This window comes from Vanessa cardui, chromosome 4 (genome assembly GCF_905220365.1).
Source record: "Vanessa cardui chromosome 4, ilVanCard2.1, whole genome shotgun sequence".
Lineage (NCBI taxonomy): Eukaryota > Metazoa > Arthropoda > Insecta > Lepidoptera > Nymphalidae > Vanessa > Vanessa cardui.
In genome coordinates, this window is record NC_061126.1 from 308,601 (window position 1) to 327,782 (window position 19,182).

A 19,182-nucleotide genomic window follows, 5' to 3' on the forward strand; every position below is an offset into this window, starting at 1 on the left:
GGTCAACACCGCCTATAGAAAATGGCGCTGTAAGGAATATTAACCATTCCTTACATCACTAATGCGCTACCAACATTAGAAACTAAGACGTTATGTCCCTTATGCCTGTAGTTACACTGGCTCACTTACCCTTCAAACCGGAACTCAACAATACTGAGTACTGTTGTTTGGCGGTAAAATATCTGATAATTAACTGGTACCGACTAAGACGTTTTAGTTTCACGCATGCATGATCCTAACCTTAATCCAAGTTGAAGTCTTGAAGTCAGGCCTTTGGGATTAGTAGTGCTCTGAACTAGCAACTAGATTATACATGCAATCGATATACATATATAACACACGGCATAGGATTGAGTAAATATATAATTTCGTGATAACCGCAAAGCAATGTTTCAATCCCGCGGCGCAAACGATAATATTGAATTCATAGCATTCTGACTCTGACATCGTACAATATTTTAACAATATTGTGAATTTTAAAATCCAATTAATATCAATTAGCGTCACGCCGCCTTCGTTATGGAATCAAGGTATGAATTAATATCGGCGAGAAATTGGAATAAATAGATTAACGCGTACCTGTCGCGGACTTTGATGAGCGTAATTCATTTATTTGTTACATTTTACAATCTTATTACATAAATAATCCACGATTACCGTCGATATTATATATTTAAACTGTTATTGTTAACGTTGTTTCATCATGAAGTGGTAGCTATGCATAATTATTAAACAGGTTATTTATATATATATATACAAGTAAATTGAGAAAATCTACTCCTACATTAAAAAAAAACTAATTTAAATTTCAATTATCGTCGAACTACATAAGAACAAAATTTACTTTTTACGTCAAGATACAATTTTTTACAACTTTGCAAAGAAACAAACTCGAGATCGTACAGTTTCTTTTTTAATTAAGTTCCAGTTCGCTGCTAAATTGTTGATTGCATCGCTGATTGCTAAGTTATCAGGCTACGTAGTTCTCAAATATAAAAAGTGAGCGTTTAATTGTGTTATATTTTCAGCGCTCGACAAACACTTCGATGTTATTATTCTTCTAACCGATGTTATTAGGCAATCGATGACTATTATTATGTAATAATTAATCATTGTTTCCCAAGCAACAGTTGGAACACTTGAACCAGCATCAAGGAAGGCTTTTTCAAATATTCCGGAACTCAAAGCTACGGCTAAGCTAGAGCTGAGATGGCTCAGTGGTTGGAACGCATGCATCTTAACCGATGATTTCGGGTTCAAACCCAGGCAAGCACCACTATATACATGTGCTTAATTTGTGTTTATAATTCGTCTCAGCGGTGAAGAAAAACATCGTGAGGAAACCTGCATGTATCTAATTTCATCGAAATTCTGCCACATGTGCATTCCACCAACCCGCATTGGAACAGCGTGGTGGAATATGTTCCAAACCCTCTCCTTAATGGAAGAGGAGGCCTTAGCCCAGCAGTGGGAAATTTACAGTCTGTTACTTATCTTTACTTTACAAAGCTACGGTGAGGAGTGGAAAACAATTGAGGAACTGAATAGCTTAAAGCCATCATGTATGGACCACCGCTATTAGTTATTTAGAATAATTAATAGCGGTGTAATTTTCAGATTCAATAATTAATTAAGATACCGTTCCAAAAACCTCAAGCTGAATGATTTATTGTATAAACTTTTAGTATACTTTTAATATTCAAAACTAGATCAAAGTGGAAAAAAAATATTGGGCATTCTTATCAAAAATTTCTCAGTAAACGCCTAACGTCTGGGAGTTGTATGTAAACTCTGTGGACTAGAAAAGTAATGTAAACGCATCGATTCTGTGCCTAAACTTGTTCCGATCCGACTCGATTTGCCCGTAGCATTATGACAGTGAAGGAATAAATAGTGCTTGGTGCTTGTGTGTGGACCTGTATACTATAATATACCCTGGGATGAACCAGGAAAACTGATCGAGTCAGGATCACAGGATCACTGTGTAATTGGTCACGTCAAAAAAGTGGCAGTGGTATGGATTTGTTTATGCAACTATTACATAGAGGGATGTAAGGGGGCGCAAATTACATCTTAGCGCCCCAAGCCAACCTCACCTGCCCGTGGTGCATCCTGCCAACTAGCAAACGAGGCTCTGGCGACCGAATGATGGCGGTATAACCATCAAAATAAACGTAGCTAAATACCACAGGCCGATGACGGGCAGCAGCGTCACCGGTGCGAGTAGCTACGTTCTGCGATCGCCAACACGCCTGCCCAGCGTGGCGATTATGGGCAATATCCTCTAAATGCAGCACTCACACAAGCCACGGCCCCCAGTTCCCGGCAGCCCTGCTATTCCTCGTCATGGTGGCGATGATGGTAACGGCGGGACGGGGGGTGCTAAGAATCACCCTTGCGACTGACCCTTGCGACGTACAACGGACGCACGCTAAGGCTTGACTCGCATCTAGCGCAACTTGAGGTAGAACTTGGGAAAATTAGGTGGCACATATTAGGGCTATGTGAAGTCCGGAGAGAGGGAGAGGACACCGTAACCCTCGATTCGGGCCACCTAATGTACTTCCGAGAGGAAGACCAACAATCCCAAGGTGGCGTTGGGTTTCTGGTAAATAAGTCCCTAGCTGACAACGTTGTGGAAATCTCCAGTGTGTCGAACAGGGTTGCGTACCTCGTAATAAAGCTCACCGAGAGGTACAGCCTCAAGGTAGTGCAAGCGTACGCACCGACCTCGACACACTCGGACGATGAAGTGACGGCCCTCCACTTCACCACGAAAACCCACTACAACGTTGTCATGGGGGACTTTAGCGCTAAAGTGGGAGTACAGAATTGCAGCGAATCGGTAGTAGGACTCCATGGATTTGGAAGTAGGAATCATAGGGGGCAGATGCTTGTCAACTTCCTCGAACGGGAGGTGCTCTTCTTGATGAACTCCTTCTTCAAGAAACAGCCCCAAAGGAAGTGGACGTGGCAAAGCCCCGACACTATGACCAAAAATGAGATAGACTTCATCATGACAGACAAGAGGCACATATTCAGAGACGTCTCTGTGATCAACAGGTTCAATACCGGTAGTGATCACCGACTTGTCCGAGGCTCTCTGAATATCGATTTTAGGGCCGGTCTGATGAAGTCCACGCTCCGACCAAAGCTACTCCAACCCATTGCGGGATCTGAAACGTTCCAGTCAAACCCGGAGAACCGATTCGCTGCCGTGAAAACCACAACAGACGTAAACCAGACCCTAGAAAATGTAGTTCGAATTCTCATGGAAGAAGGCACAAGATTTTGCGGCATGCAGCGCAAGGGCAGGAAGTCCAAACTTTCAGAAGAGACCTTAGGGCTAATGAAGAAACGACGTGAAAACCCACCTGTCACTTCGTCAGAGAAGCGGCAACTAAACCGAGAGATCAGCAAACGCGTACGACACGACCTCCGGTGCTCCAATACTCTTACGATTGAAAGAGCAATCGAGCACAATCGGGGGTCTAAGGTGTTCGTACAATCTCTTGGAAGGAGCCACCTGACGAAGTTGACCACATCTAGTGGAGAAGTCGTTTCTTCAAAGCCAGCAGTTCTTTCGGCAGTAGAGGACTTCTACGGCCAATTATACGCATCGCATGCACATCGACCTGATCCCAAAAATGAGGATTCTAGAGCTACATTAACACGCCATTTCTCAGAAGACCTGCCTGAAGTCAGTGGTGGCGAAATCGAGATTGCTCTTAAACAGCTTAAAAATGGAAAAGCCCCTGGAGAGGACGGTATTACTGTAGAGTTATTAAAAGCAGGAGGTAATCCGGTACTCAAGGAACTCCAAAAGCTTTTTAACTCTGTCCTCCTCGAAGGGAGAACTCCGGAGGCGTGGAGTAGGAGTGTGGTCGTCCTGTTCTTTAAAAAGGGAGACAAAACCCTGCTGAAGAACTATCGTCCCATATCCCTACTGAGTCACGTCTATAAGCTGTTTTCAAGAGTGATCACGAACCGTCTTGCGCGAAGATTCGACGAATTCCAACCCCCAGAACAGGCCGGGTTTCGGACCGGATACGCCACCATAGACCACATCCACACAGTGCGGCAGATTATACAGAAGTCCCAAGAGTATAATCGGCCCCTGTGTCTTGCATTCGTGGACTATGAGAAGGCCTTTGACTCGGTTGAAATCTGGGCTATTCTGGAGTCCCTGCAGCGTTGCCAAGTTGATTGGCGATATATCCAAGTGATGAGATGTCTCTACAAAGCCGCCACCATGTCCGTCCGAGTACAGAATCAGCAAACAAATCCCATACCATTGCATCGAGGAGTGAGACAAGGGGTCACGTCATTTCCCCCAAATTGTTCACTAATGCAATGGAGGATATGTTCAAAACGCTGAACTGGAAAGGACGTGGCATCAACATCAATGGCGAATACATCTCTCACTTGAGATTTGCAGACGACATCGTCATCGTGGCAGAAACGCTGCAGGACATACAACAAATGCTGAACGATCTGGCTGATTCTTCTATGCGTATCGGCCTACGGATGAACTTGGATAAAACCAAGGTCATGTTCAATGAACATGTTCTACCGGAACCGATTGCGATACACGGTACCGTCCTCGAAGTTGTTCAAAAATATGTCTACCTTGGGCAGACTTTGCGATTTGGTAGAAACAACCTTGAGGATGAGGTGAATAGAAGAATTCAGCTAGGTTGGGCAGCGTTTCCCATCCCACAGTGCCTTAAGACGAAAGTCTTCAACCAGTGCGTCCTACAAGGCTGGCGGCAAGGCTGGTCCACCAGTTTAAAGTCGCTCAGCGTGCTATGGAAAGGGCTATGCTCGGCGTTTCTCTGCGGGATCGCATCAGAAATGAGGCGATCCGCCAGAGAACCAAAGTCATCGACCTAGCCCACCGGATTAGTAAGCTGAAGTGGCAGTGGGCTGGCAATATTTGCCGCAGAACCGATAACCGTTGGGCGAAACGTGTTCTAGAGTGGAGACCGCGTCTCGGCAAACGTAGTGTAGGACGTCCTCGGGCACGGTGGAGTGACGACTTACGCAAGAGGGTTGGCAGGAGCTGGATGCGAGTAGCCCAAGAACGATCTCAGTGGCGTGCAATTGGAGAGGCCTATGTCCAGCAGTGGACGGAAATGGGCTGATGGATGGATGGACATAGAGGGATCACTACAGTTACAAACGCTTTGACCTTTGCTCAAAAACTGAAATGACATTGGGCTGACCATGTAGCGAGAATACCTGACAGAAGGTGGACCATACGAGTTACCACGTGGAAAGGACCACTAGGTAAGAGGAGGAAGGGAAGACCCTTAGCCCGCTGGCGAGATGATCTAAAAAGAAAAGCTGGCATTAACTGGTGCTCTATAGCACAAAACCGGCAAAAATAGGAATCTTTGGAAGAGGCCTTTACCCAAACCGGGGTTCCTGTTAATTTATAAATAATTTAATGTATATATATTACTAACATAAATCAAAGATAATATTACTAATAAATATGATTTTTTGTTTTTTATTTATTTTTGTTGTAATATTATAACTACCAACTATTGTAAAACAGGAAATAAAATTATTATTATTTTTATATAGAGGAAGGGGACAGAAGTGGTGGAGAGGGGCATAAGTGAGCGTCATGGGTCATTAGAAGCTGCGGAGTACGATTCATTCTCCAAGGCGTATTAATAGATGTTACACAGCAATTACTAAGTTTAAAAATCAAAATAATTTTGCAAGTAATACTGAAATATGAACGTGATATCTGAAATCAAATAGGGCATAAAAGTACATACTTACCTATTTCTATTACATTTGTGCTACTTATCGGAAGATTATCTTGAATCCTTTTGGAATGATATTTCATTCACGACACAGCGGCTCTTTTATCCGATTTCGCGAACAAGAGAGCTCAGTTACGTTACGTGAACGTGAACACTTACAATATTCTGTTTATTTGATTTGTTAATCAACTCATTGTGGTTAAGGATAATGAAAGTAGAAAACAGAATAGGCAATTTTCATTTTAATTTTTTCATAAAAGTAGAATATTTTGTAATTCGAACGTGTTTATTGTGTGTTAAAATTGATTTAAATAATTCAAAATTAATTAAATGGCTATTCTATGTTTTTTTTACATAATCATCAAAGGTGTAGCGAAGGTTCTTTGACGGTATGTTATACTTGTAAATAAATAAACAAGAACAGGATCACTTTTAGTTTGACATGGGAATACGTTCGTTGTCGAAAGGGACTTGATTTTATACACCGGTTTTCGATTGACTGAGAATCGTATGAATATCAACGAGGTGTTATTCAGCTGAATGTATCGTCCAATATTTACAAAACGAGTTACCACTCCTGGCTTTACACGAATACAATGTTTTATCCAAACTCTTTCTAATAATTGCAAACATCGAATTGTTTGCGATTTATTTAAAGTTGTTACGGCTCTCGCCACAGTATTTTTATACGATTGCATTTGATTTATTTATCTCTTCGTTCTTTAATTACGTCCTATTTAAGTTAATTGAATTTTTAATTTAACTGCTAATCGAGTTCTATTTCGCGGTTTCCGGAACCACAATTGCTTTGTGTCTTGAGTTAAATGTAATTTTTCATTAATGCCAGAAAAATGTAAATACTAATATGCATTATTTCACACCAAAAAATTAAAATAAATAAACAATCTTTGAGTACAGGACTTACAGTTGAAGTTATTTTATTTATTTATTTATTTGAGACGTATAATCATCCATACAAGTAGTGTTTGTATAAATATATAAATATAAAAACAAAATATAAACAATATTACGAATTTCAGAATCTAAATAATAGTTCTATTCTAATATTAAATATAGCAAATAAGTATAAAAATATAAACATTGGACAACATAACATACATTACTCTAATCCCAATGTAAGTAGCTAAAGCACTTGTGTTATGGAAGATCAGAAGTAACGAAGGTACCACAAACACCCAGACCCAAGGCGATATAGAAAATGAATAAACCTTCTACATCGAATCGAACCCGGGACCTCAGAGTGGCGTACCCATGAAACCCGATTTACACAACCCTCGACCGCAGAGGTCGTCATAGTCATTGTAATACAAGTATATATAAAAGTTTTCTTGGTGGTAGAGCTATGTGCAAGCCCTTCTGGATAGGTAGCTCCCACTCTTCAGATATACAATCGCCAAACAGCTGAACTTGGTAATGTTGTATTTAAAGAGTCAGCCAGTGTCACGACAGGCAAAAGAGACATAGCATCTTAGTTCCCAAGGTTGTTGCTTATTTGCTCGTTCGCAAAAAAAGACAACAAATATTTGTATCAGGTACAATTAGGTTTATTGACGATGTTTGCCTTCCCAACCTCATCGTGTCTATATAAACCTTAATTACTAGTAACAATTACTTAATTTATTAATTTAAAAACAATATTCTAAGCTAAGTCATTCTTATGTTTTATTTAGAATACATTAAAATAGATAGTTTAACTTGTTTACTACGTATTCTTGTTCACTGGTGGTAAAGCAAAATGTGTTCACATATAATAACTTATATGTAGGATTCATAGAAATAAATCGACGAGTACAATACAATAAACATTATCTTCAAATATTATGTTTAGGAAGCGAATCTGCTCCGCACCGCGCCGCCCTATTAAGTTCCAATTAAATCCTTTGTGTCACAAAATACGTTAAATATAAATCATACGTTATTCTGTGACGTGGAAAATAGAGGCTTGAAATTACTCTGACAAATATAATAGGACATTTGAATTTATCCGCGTATGCGAGCAAAGTGGACGGCGCTTTGGATGTGTACGTGATTCATGTCCGTGAGTTTATATTCAGGCAAGAGCCTTTTGGATTTTCAGGACGTTAACTTTTAATAATTTACATTGATATTCCTGCTAGTTATAGCCAACGGAAATAATCGTTTAGGAACCTTCAAGATCACGCATTAGACAAAATTCAAATTTATGAATGTGTATAAATGCAACACGGAATTCCTTCGTTTTCAAGCTTTTTCTGAAAGTAGGCGTCTTTGCTCATCAGTGAGTCAAATAAAATTTCTTATTTCAAAGATATCTTCCTTTCCAATTATATTTAGAAATATTAAATCACAACGCTGTATTGTTCGAGTGCCACTCGACGAGCTTCGCACGCGAGAAGAGATTCTGTAGTGGTACTTCAGAATACAATACAGAAACATTAAGTTTCGAAGGTTCACTGTAACTATATAAAAAAGTAAAATAAAGCATATGTATGTTCTTCTAAGCGATTTGATCTCCGTCGGCCTAGGACACTGAACAAAATGTGCAAGCTGTTTTATATAACATACTTATAATTCAATTCAATTTAATTAAATATAAATGAGAAGAGGTAAGAGTGATTTTAAAAGCACAGAAGTGACATTATAATCTCTGTCTACACTCTTTTGGCCGCGTGACCGAAAAACCTTTCAATTTTCCAAAGCCAGGTTTGGTACTTATATTTAGAACAAGCTCATTGACCTTCACATGAATTCCATTGAATTTTCATGTGCTAGATTTATGTGTGTGGTATACAACAACAGCCTGTAAATTTCTTACTGCTGGACTAAGGCCTTACCTTCCACTAAGGAGAAGGATTGGAAAATATTCCACCAAGCTGTTCCAATGCGGTGTGTGGTATGGTAGCCATAGTAATGAGTAAAATTACGGTTATGAAGATATTGAAGATAACCTAATCAATTTTTCAAAGGGACCCCTAGGAAATATCATTATGAGCAAGTATGTAATCCTGTCATAGTCATTATAATATAAAATAAAAGTTAGAATTCAGGATAAAGACCATTAAGCTAACGTGGTTTTTGAGACAGGAGTGGTCAAATTTCAAGGCTGTAATTAAGTTTCATTTCGACGGTAAAACTCTATAACTGCACATAACCTGGGTATGAAACTAGTACCTCGGGTTTTGGTTTATATTTAGAGACTAAATTAAAAGTCTGTCTATGATGAAAATTTATCATATGTGCTTATTTTTAGCATCCATCGGTATTGTATTATATTAAGTGTTATATCGAATGGTTCCAAATCTCAAGAAAATAAGAGTTTTGGCTCCTTTGATTTTATGTAAGTTTATAAATAGAACTAAAGACAACTCGTAAAACATATGGTATATACCTGGTCTATAAAAAGGGAATCATTAATACAATTCCAATAGTATTTTTTCGTGGATAAACGTAAAACGAATAGCAATCTGACATTTATAATTTATTCAGACGCCGCGCACCGACGTCGCTCGTCAAATATTTACAGCGATCGAGACCTTTTAATACACTTTATATCGTACCTAGCCATAAAACTGTAAGGACTTTATTGGAATTTCTTTACTATCGAGTAAAGAAATAGAGGCACGTAAAATATTTAGAGATACTTTTGTAGCGAAATTGATATTTGGGATGTACGAAGTTATTTGCCACTTCATACGGATGTGAGTTATACGAAATGGAGTGATATTTGACAGCGAATTACGATATGAGAGATTGTTTGTTTTGTATGTATGTATAAAAAAATAAGGATATACTAATACGCACTTTTTTTTAATTCTTGTACTTGCACTTGAAATACATGAATGCCAAACTGACTGTCCGTCTACTGTTGAAGGCAGCTTGAACTCCAAGGACATATGCTATATTTTTATGATGTGCACGATGTTTAGGGGTCTAAATAGCGAGTGAAGACGCAGACGACAGTTAATATTTTTTTATGTGAAAGGTGGTAAACGTGCCGAAGGCTTACCTGATGGAAAGTGACTACCACCGCCCATGGACGTCTGTAACTCCGGGGGGCTTGCAGGTGCGTTGCCGACCTATAGAGAAGGACGCTCTTTTCTTGAAGCTTCCCAATTCGTATTAGTTCTAAAAAACCGCCGGCGAAGCTAGTTCCACAGAGTGGTTGTGGAGTTTCATTTACAGAAACGAAACTTCACAAGCAAATACAAATGTGCACAATCTTTATCTTTCTCATAATCCGATTCAAGCTTAGGCGCAGAAAAACCGACGTTACGTTGAAAATTTCCAAACTTCAGGTTGTTGCTGATAATTTATTAATAGGAGAACCCAATAACTTTATAAGGGATCGGGGCTATCTTAGGACCTCAGTTTTGTAGCTATAAAAGTTATATAACTTACGAGACGTTTGAGGAATTCCGGACTTACCCTCCAAATGGAACCACGTAAAACTTGTTTAAGAAGATTAAGAAAGACTTCCAATTTATTTTTTTAAATATATTTAAGGAAACACTAAAAGTAAAAGCATAAAGTCTTTAAGGAAACTTCGATAGTATTTTACGATATTTAGCATAAAATTTGTAAGTTACGGTCACGCTATGAGTCGTTACAGTTCCGTTTAATAGTTTATCTGCAAAGGTACTTCCCGGCACCTGCGCGCGACGGACAACTTCGAAAAATATCTCGTTAAACTTTACAACCGTTTCCGATACACGAAGGAGCTTTTTACAGCTTTTTACTTATATTTTTATCACGACATGACATGTCGCGCTAGGATGAGCTATTAGGTCGAATCGATAGAGTTGTCTTCTTGATACATATTTCTATAATACTCGTATACTAACATTATAAATTCGAAAATACCCCAGTCCATCTCTTTATCTATTTATGGCCATTCAACTGAACCAAATAAGATGAAATTTGATATGAAGCAAACTTCCTAATCCGAATCCAAAGGAGGGGATTTTTTTTACCCAAATATTTACTTTTATGGGATAAAATTCACTCAAGAATTAAAGGAGCTATAGGGAGACAAGGATTTATTAATTTATTGTTATCTTCAGTTTCGTAATTTTTTTTTCAAAATCGCCATTTAGGGAAATACCAAAAATACCTTTGGGAAAAGTGTTAACGGTAGTAGTATTTAATTATTGACGATTCAAAAACGTTTCATTGTGAAGTTTACTTGAATAAAATAGATTTGATTTGTTTTAACAATAAAACAGACCTCTTTTGAGTTAATCAGTATTATTCATGAAAAAGTTCGTTTATCAGCGTACATAGGTACATCTTAGACCAAACAAAGTCATTTATTAATTAAAAAACAGTATTGATGCATGTTATGATTACCTATGAAATATAAATATATTATCTTTATGATAGGAATTTTATTGACGCAGGTGTTTCTACGAATGAATAGCTCTATACTAGATATGTAATAAATTAAAAAGGCATCGATCGGTTTCTCCTTATTTAATGCTGACTATTTTATAAGTATAGCAGTCGAATCAATACAAATAGGTACCTGTTGTTATTGTACGAGTATTTTTCTATTTATAAAATAAATAAAAGCTTAAATGGAGTTTTGCAATAGTTAGGTACATTTTCATGTCACGAAAAGTACGTGTCGGACTTGCGTGTGTGTGTATTTTCAATTGGCACTGACACTTGGTATAAGTGTCTTATCATAGACATTTTGTCAACTATCAGTCAGGATAATATAATGTCATTTCACCTAGCGATTGGACATGAATTTTATAGAAAAAAAAATGTAGAAGTAGTTGCTGGATCAAACTACTACTTCGTTATGAAAAAAATCAGCTATGAATTTTAACTAAATGTAAAATAAATTCAAGTGAAAGATTCATAATGACGATCGAACAAGCTGTTAATTAGTGTCTCGGTGCGCGACGATTAAACGACGAACTCGACTGATTTTACGAGATTTGCATAAACAACCGCCGCGCTATGAATAACATTTGCATCCAAAACATCTTTGTCACTCGTTCGATGATCGCATCTCACAATAAGGAACTAAATGACGCGTTGACACAGCTTGATGTCCTTATTCAAGCCCTATTAGAGAGTGATAGGGAAGAACTAAAAGGGCGATTTTTTTATGGTAAAGGTTGGCAGACGAGCATATGGGCCACCTGATGGCCATCACCCGTAGACAATGACACTGTAAGAAACATTAACCATCCTTCACATCGTCAATGTGCCACCAACCTTTTGGTTGGTTCCCAACCAAGATGTTATGTCCCTTGTGCCTGCAGTTACACTAGCTCACTCATCCTTCAAACTGGAACACAACAATACTGAGTACTGGTATTTGGCGGCAGAATAACTGATGAATGGGTGTTACCTACCCAGACAGGCTTGCACAAACCCCTACCACCAAGAAAATTTAAATCGTTAAAAGCTAATATGCTTTTTAAATGTATTATAAAATGAGTGATATCATGATAGGTTTTTCTTATTCCTTTACTCTTCACGAACGGCTTTGGCTAACGCCATATGAAAAATGTCATTAAAAAAGAAAACAAAAACCAACGACAAAGAATGCCGACAAGAACGAAATTAATTTAAATACATTTTATTACGCATTTTCATTCTTTTTTAATTAAATATAGAGCATGATAAATATAAATCGAAGCTGAAATTTTGTTTTTGAAATGATCATTATCTGAAGCTCGGTAAATCTAAAAAATTAGATACTCAATAATCGATCAGTAGCTGTCCATTCGAGATTAATACATTTTATCGTCGCTGTGGACACGTCATCACGTCCAAATTGCTGGCCCACTAAGCCGGAAGTTTACGTTTAATTTAATCCTATAGACTCTACGCCAATAACATCCTACTAGTATTTAGCCAAATATGAATTATTCCATATGATTCAGATTAAGCAACAATCTAACAGCTTTCACTCTTGCATTACAAAGTCGTTAAGTATTTTGTCAAGGGATATATTATCATTTTGTTCGTGTTGCGACAAATGTGATCGCGACGTTCATGAGATCGCTGACAGTGATGTATGACTTCCGTTTTATTTAACACCTCGTAAAAAAAGTCCTTCAATTTAATTCCTTATGCGTAATTCTATAATCTTTACACAATATAAAACAAAGTCGATTACCACTGTCTGTCCCTATGTATGCTTAGATCTTTCAAATTATTGAACGGTATTTGTTTTTTTTTTTACATATACAGTAAAGCAAAGAAACAAAAAGAAATCTGTCGTATATATAGTATCATTAGCTGGGATGGACCCGTGGTTAGAATGCGTGCATCCTAACCGATGATTGCGTTTTCAAACCCAGGCAAGTACCACTATATTTATGTGCTTAATTTATGTTTAAAATTCATCTCGTGATCGGCGGTGAAGGAAAACATCGTGAGGAAACCTGTATGTGTGTAATTTCATCGACATTCTGCCACAAGTGCATTCCACCAACCCGCATTGGAACAGCGTGGTGGAATATGTACCAAACCCTCTCCTTAATCGAAGAGGAGGCCTTATCCCAGCAGTGGGAAATTAGCAGGCTGTTACTTTACTTTTTTTATATCGTATCATCATTGACCCGCACGAAACTGGGATGGGTCATACAATATGAAACAAACTTCACACGATAAAACATCATTTCCAAATTCAAATTTGCCATTTAAAGTAAATATAATTTAACGTCATATTCATTTATTGAAGCGAGTTCAACGAACCGCCTTCATTAATATTAAAATGATGTCCGATGTTTCAGTTAACTAAAGAATGCTTCGTCTATTCTTAATACGGATACAATACGACTGTTTGTAAAGTCACGTATTACAAAGCTGGTACGGGTGTTTGCTTTCACTTTGATTAATAGCGTTCTGGTTCACTGGGGCCAGGTATTGCTGCTTGTTCACGTCAAATATACTTCTTCCTTCTCTACTTATAACAATACAAGGATATGCATAAATATTTACGGAATTTAAAATGTTTCGATAAAGTTTGTGACGCTTTGTAAACAAAGTTACTAGTGATTCTAGATTCTACTTGACATTTAATGTTCTGATACATGGTAAATAAAATGCTGAATCGTTATGACATACTGAATATATGCTGCACGGTGATATCTCACATTTACAGTTTCCTTCCATAAGTATATCGCGCAAGATTTCCATGAAAGTCGATCAAATTTATACGTACAAAATCAGTAGTACTACCACTATATTTAGCTTGTTAAATAACAGTAATCTTTACAAAGAAGAGCATAAGTTAAATTTTATTTTAAAAATAAATGTATGCATAGAGATCATGAAAATACATCCAAAAGTTTAGTATTACGACATCGAGCTTACAATAAACACAGACGTAATCTCTACATGTTGTCACTACTAAACTACGCAATAGATTTGAATTCCATTTTCATCAGTAAACAAAATGATTCGACGGTAAAGTTTAAATGTATAACGGACGGATATTTTAGTAAATAAAAGCTAAGTAATTCCTCTCTAAGAAACTATGGTAGCTCAAAAAATAAGTATTTTTTTCTTTATATTTGTTTTTCAATCTAAAAGTTGTATACAGACCCTTATCGTACCCGTGCGAAGCGAGGGCGAATGGCTACTAACATATGTATATTGTAAGTTTCATCTTATAATAAATAATAAATATAGGACAACATCATATACATTACTCTGATTCCAATGTAAGTAGCTAAAGCACTTGTGTTATGGAAAATCAGAAGTCCCGATGGTACCACAAACACCCAGACTCAAGACAACTTACAAAACCAACCAGTTTTTCTAAATTGATACTGGCGGGAATCGAACCCGGGACCTCGGAGTGGGGTACCTATGAAAACCGGTGTACAACTTATACAATATATCAAAATTTGTAATTAATGTTACTTGTTTATATTTACCAAAGTACACATCTTCAAAACTGAATGTGTAAACACTTCGTAATATTTCGTTACCAACATTTACCAATTACGATAATTACTGGAAATGTAATGGTTAGGTAAATAGCAAATACACATTTTGTATCCAATGCTCTGTTTCTATTTGAGAAGGACTTATAAGAGATAATATAAATGACATTGGAAATTAATAAAGGTTTTTGTATCGCCGTGAGACCGACAAAAATATAGTAATGTATTTCCAATATACTGAGAATAATATGTTCGACGAATACCCAGTGCCCTTTATTCGAAAGGTAATATATAATCCAGGCTACGTACCTAAAAGGAGGTTTTGCTTTTAGAACAAAATTTTTTTACTTACAGTATAGTGAATTGATAAAAATCTTCACGTAAGGAAAGAGCGTCATGAGCCCATGCGTACCTTTGCCTCTCTTTCTATTTATATTTTATTTTTTTCTCTTGGCTTTATATTTAAACTTATTTTTATTTTAATTGTGTCCGTAATTTAGTACAAAAAATACAAAATGTGCCCGAGAATTCCTGTGCGTTTTCATTTAACAAAAAATATATTGTTATAGCCTATGTTACTCCTTATTACACCAGCTATCTGCCAGTGAATGTCCCTTCAAAATCAGTCCAGTCCTCCCAGAGCCTTATTAGCCTTATTAGCCTGAACAAACAGGCAGACAAAAATTGTAAAAATTTATTTTGGTATATGTTTATGATATGTATAGATGAAGCGAAAGTTACTTCGTTCCAACCGGTTGTCCCACGACACCTCTATTTTTTTTCTACAGTCGCTTGTGTGATATCTCGACACTGTATCTGTCCCTTCTGAGTACGTAACACCCATTAAACAGTTTATTACGGTAGAATTGTGAGTGAGCTAGTGTAACTACAGAAGGGACATGATATCTAACGTAACTCTATTGGCGGAGAACTGATGACGTATATAAGTATGAATTACATAGTATAAAACAAAGTAGCTTACCTCTGTCCTGTCCCTGTATATGCTTAGATAAAGTGATTCAAGGGCCAAGAAAACCGTACAGTATATATATCAAAAAACAATAGAGAATACATTAACACTTACGGTAATTTGTAATATGTTATTTATAAATTACTGTATACGATAATATACGGGGTTCGAGGGGCTCGTACCGCTTCTTTCTTTTGATTGTTGAGGCGCGTGCCCATGGCTGACATCGGCTCCAAATATAACAATTTCTATAACTACATTACATAATCGTAAATCGACTTATAAGTAGTCTAATATTTTTCATTTCATTTTAATTAGGAGGACTCCAAAAAATATGTTGGATACGCAATTATTTTTATTTCTTTATAGTGCATATTTATTTGTTTTAAAATAGTGTTTTGTTTGAAGTCGGTCTTTCTTTTTGTTAAATTTTTATTTATACGCGCTTACATTGCAAACATTGGCAGAACCCCACGAGATGGATCCAAATAATGTACTACAGTATTGTACACCTTAAGAAGGTATACAAAAGAAGGGTGGTATATGTATATCCCTTAGGGATAACTTACAACTATCGTTATTCATTCTTTCTTTTTTATAAGAAATAATTGCTTATTTACGAAGCTATTTTAAGTAATTCAGCATTATCCTTATCCAGTAAAGTAACTTAATGTATAACGGAATAGCATGTCCGAGCCCGTTGTTAAAAAACATGTGTCAGGGTGTCAGGGTTTCGATCTTTATCCATCCATGTATGTTATGTGAACATGTTATTAGATCATAAATTAGTTGCACTAAGCAACAAATTCGTTCATTAGAGTCATTAGATCGGCTTATCGTGGAATGGCAGTGCTTTTAATAAACGTGGGTAATTATTTAAAGTTATATTTTAACCACAAACCAACGTATTCGGGCACAAACAGTAATTCGTAGCATATCTGCGGCTTGGATCATTAAAATGATTTACCAAATTGTGAATTTAATACAAGCATCGTTCGCGACTACGTTTGTGAAACTGGTTTATTGAAATATAGTATTTACAAATAGTTATATTATGTGTTGTAGTTTGAAAGGTGAGTGAGCCAAGCATATCCCATACGTGACAAAGATGTCACTAAGCTAGCTAAGAAGCTCACATGGTTTTTTTGTGGCCAATGTTAAAAAAAAAGTAATTACTGAGTTTCTTGTCGGTTCTTCTCGGTAGAATTTACTTTCCGAACCGGTGGTAGCTTCACTTGGTTGTTAAATGACGACTCAAAAGTGCTTGTAAAAGCCTACTTGAATAAAGTTTTTTTTTATTTGATTTGAATGTGTTTCCATAATGAAATAAAATCTATACTCATACTATAAATGTGAAAGAAACTCTGTATGCCTATCTGCCTGTCGCTCTTTCAATAACTAACCACTGAACCGAATTTGATAAAATTTGTTACGAAGCAAACTTGGACTCCAAGGAAGGACATAGGCTACTTTTTTGCCTAGCACGTGACATCCAACCCTTAAAACGCGAAGCCGCACGCAACAACTATTACTAAATAAGAACTCTTGATTTTCTTACCGTACACGTTCATCCATTATAAAGACAAATTAAGCACATGAATCAGCGGTTTGAACCCGCAATCATCAGTTAAGAGGCACGCGTTCTAACCACTGGGCCATCTCGACTCTTAAAAGTTGCTAGCTCATCTTTAAATATTACAAAACAATATCGCCTTTTGCTTTGGTCTGTATCTCCGATTTTATACTAATTTGCAGACAGATACAGTTGCATCTAAAGAATAGTCTTATAAATCACGAAGGATCATTTATTTAATTTGTAAAATATTTAATCTATGATGGTGTTTTATGGATACAACAGATTCAGTACTCCTCCGATACTAAGACTGACTAAATACTTATAAGATAAAAAAATCGTTTGCTGTGAAATGTGATTGTAACAAAATTTAGACTTTGGCATTGCCAAATTTGATTCTGAAACAATTGGAAAAGTTTTCGATTTTATTTCAAAATAAAGCTACGACACAGACCGATGATTACATTTATCATAAATCTCATTTATGACATACATAAAGTTTAATCAATAAATAAACATAAAATAATAAATATTAGATCAATTTCATATTTTCTTGCTTCCCGTGTCATTTTCTTTATTTATAAATTGCTTGTGTGCGAAGCCGGGCGTGTATACTATCTATACAATAACATGCTATTACTGAAGTCACTGTTGTGTTCTATAAAACCTTTTTTTTTAAAATATTACCAATACAAACTTCCATTACGTTTATATTATATGTGTGTTAATCCTAATTAAAGGTAATGGAAAGCTCAGAGCTGAATATTGAGTTTAAGCAAAATACATTTGAAATTACATGAGCTTACAATTACCTATGAACTTCAGAATTAATGGATCTCGAATATACAGCTGCAAATCATCGTTGTACCGTGAAACTTATTAAATAGACGCTTTTAATGAGACCAGTGGATTTTTTGTAACATTGAATAAAAGTGACAAATAAATTTTGCTAGTGAAGTGGCTCATAGTGGTAACATCAATACTGTATTTCTGGTATATAGAATAGTGACCCATATTAATAATAGAAACAAAGGTTAGTAACAGCCTGTAAATTTCCCACGGCTGGGATAAGGCCTCCTCTTCCATCAAGGAGAGGGTTTAGAACATATTCCACCACGCCGTTCCAATGCGGGTTGGTGGAATGCGCATGTGGCAGAATTTCGACGAAATTAGACACATGCAGGTACCCTCGCGATGTTTTCCTTCGTCGCCGAGCACGAGATGAATTATAACAAAAATTAAGCACATATATGTAGTGGTGCTTGCCTGGGTTTGAACCCGCAATCATCTGTTAAGATGCACGCGCTCTAACCACTGGGCCAGCTCGAAACAAAGGTATATCTATTATCGTAATTATATATATTATTATAATTGTATACCTTAAATACATGACGGTCGTACGGAGTGGTATATATTTACGGTACCAATGTCTATCTGACTACGATAACATACTTTTTTGTTTTAAATTTGCTAGTATGCTTTCTTTATTAATAAATTACATATTTCTTTTAATGAACTGGCTGCCATATTCGTATAGATAAACAGTTATGTACAACACTATTCTTTTTTGTATTTGAATCTATCAAAGACTATAAAAAGGCAGATGGAGCGCACGGGACTTGAAAGTGAAGCAACAAAAACAAAATGCAAATTCCCGGAAGTGCGAAGCGGCGCGCCTTTTTGTTAATACGTCAAAAGTGCTGTCACTTAAGCATGAATTATTTATTCAGGTCTCGTGCAAGCCCGTCGAGATCCACATATTCATCTTATATTCTTCCGTTCAACGGCAATAATAAATATGCGCAACATAACATATTAACTCCTGAGATTGGTGTCACATAAGTAGTGTAATACAAATCAATTATTATTTGTATTACACTACTAATGTGATACTTATTTTTGTTACACTATTTTTTATTTTAAATTAAATTAAATATCCGAATAGAAATG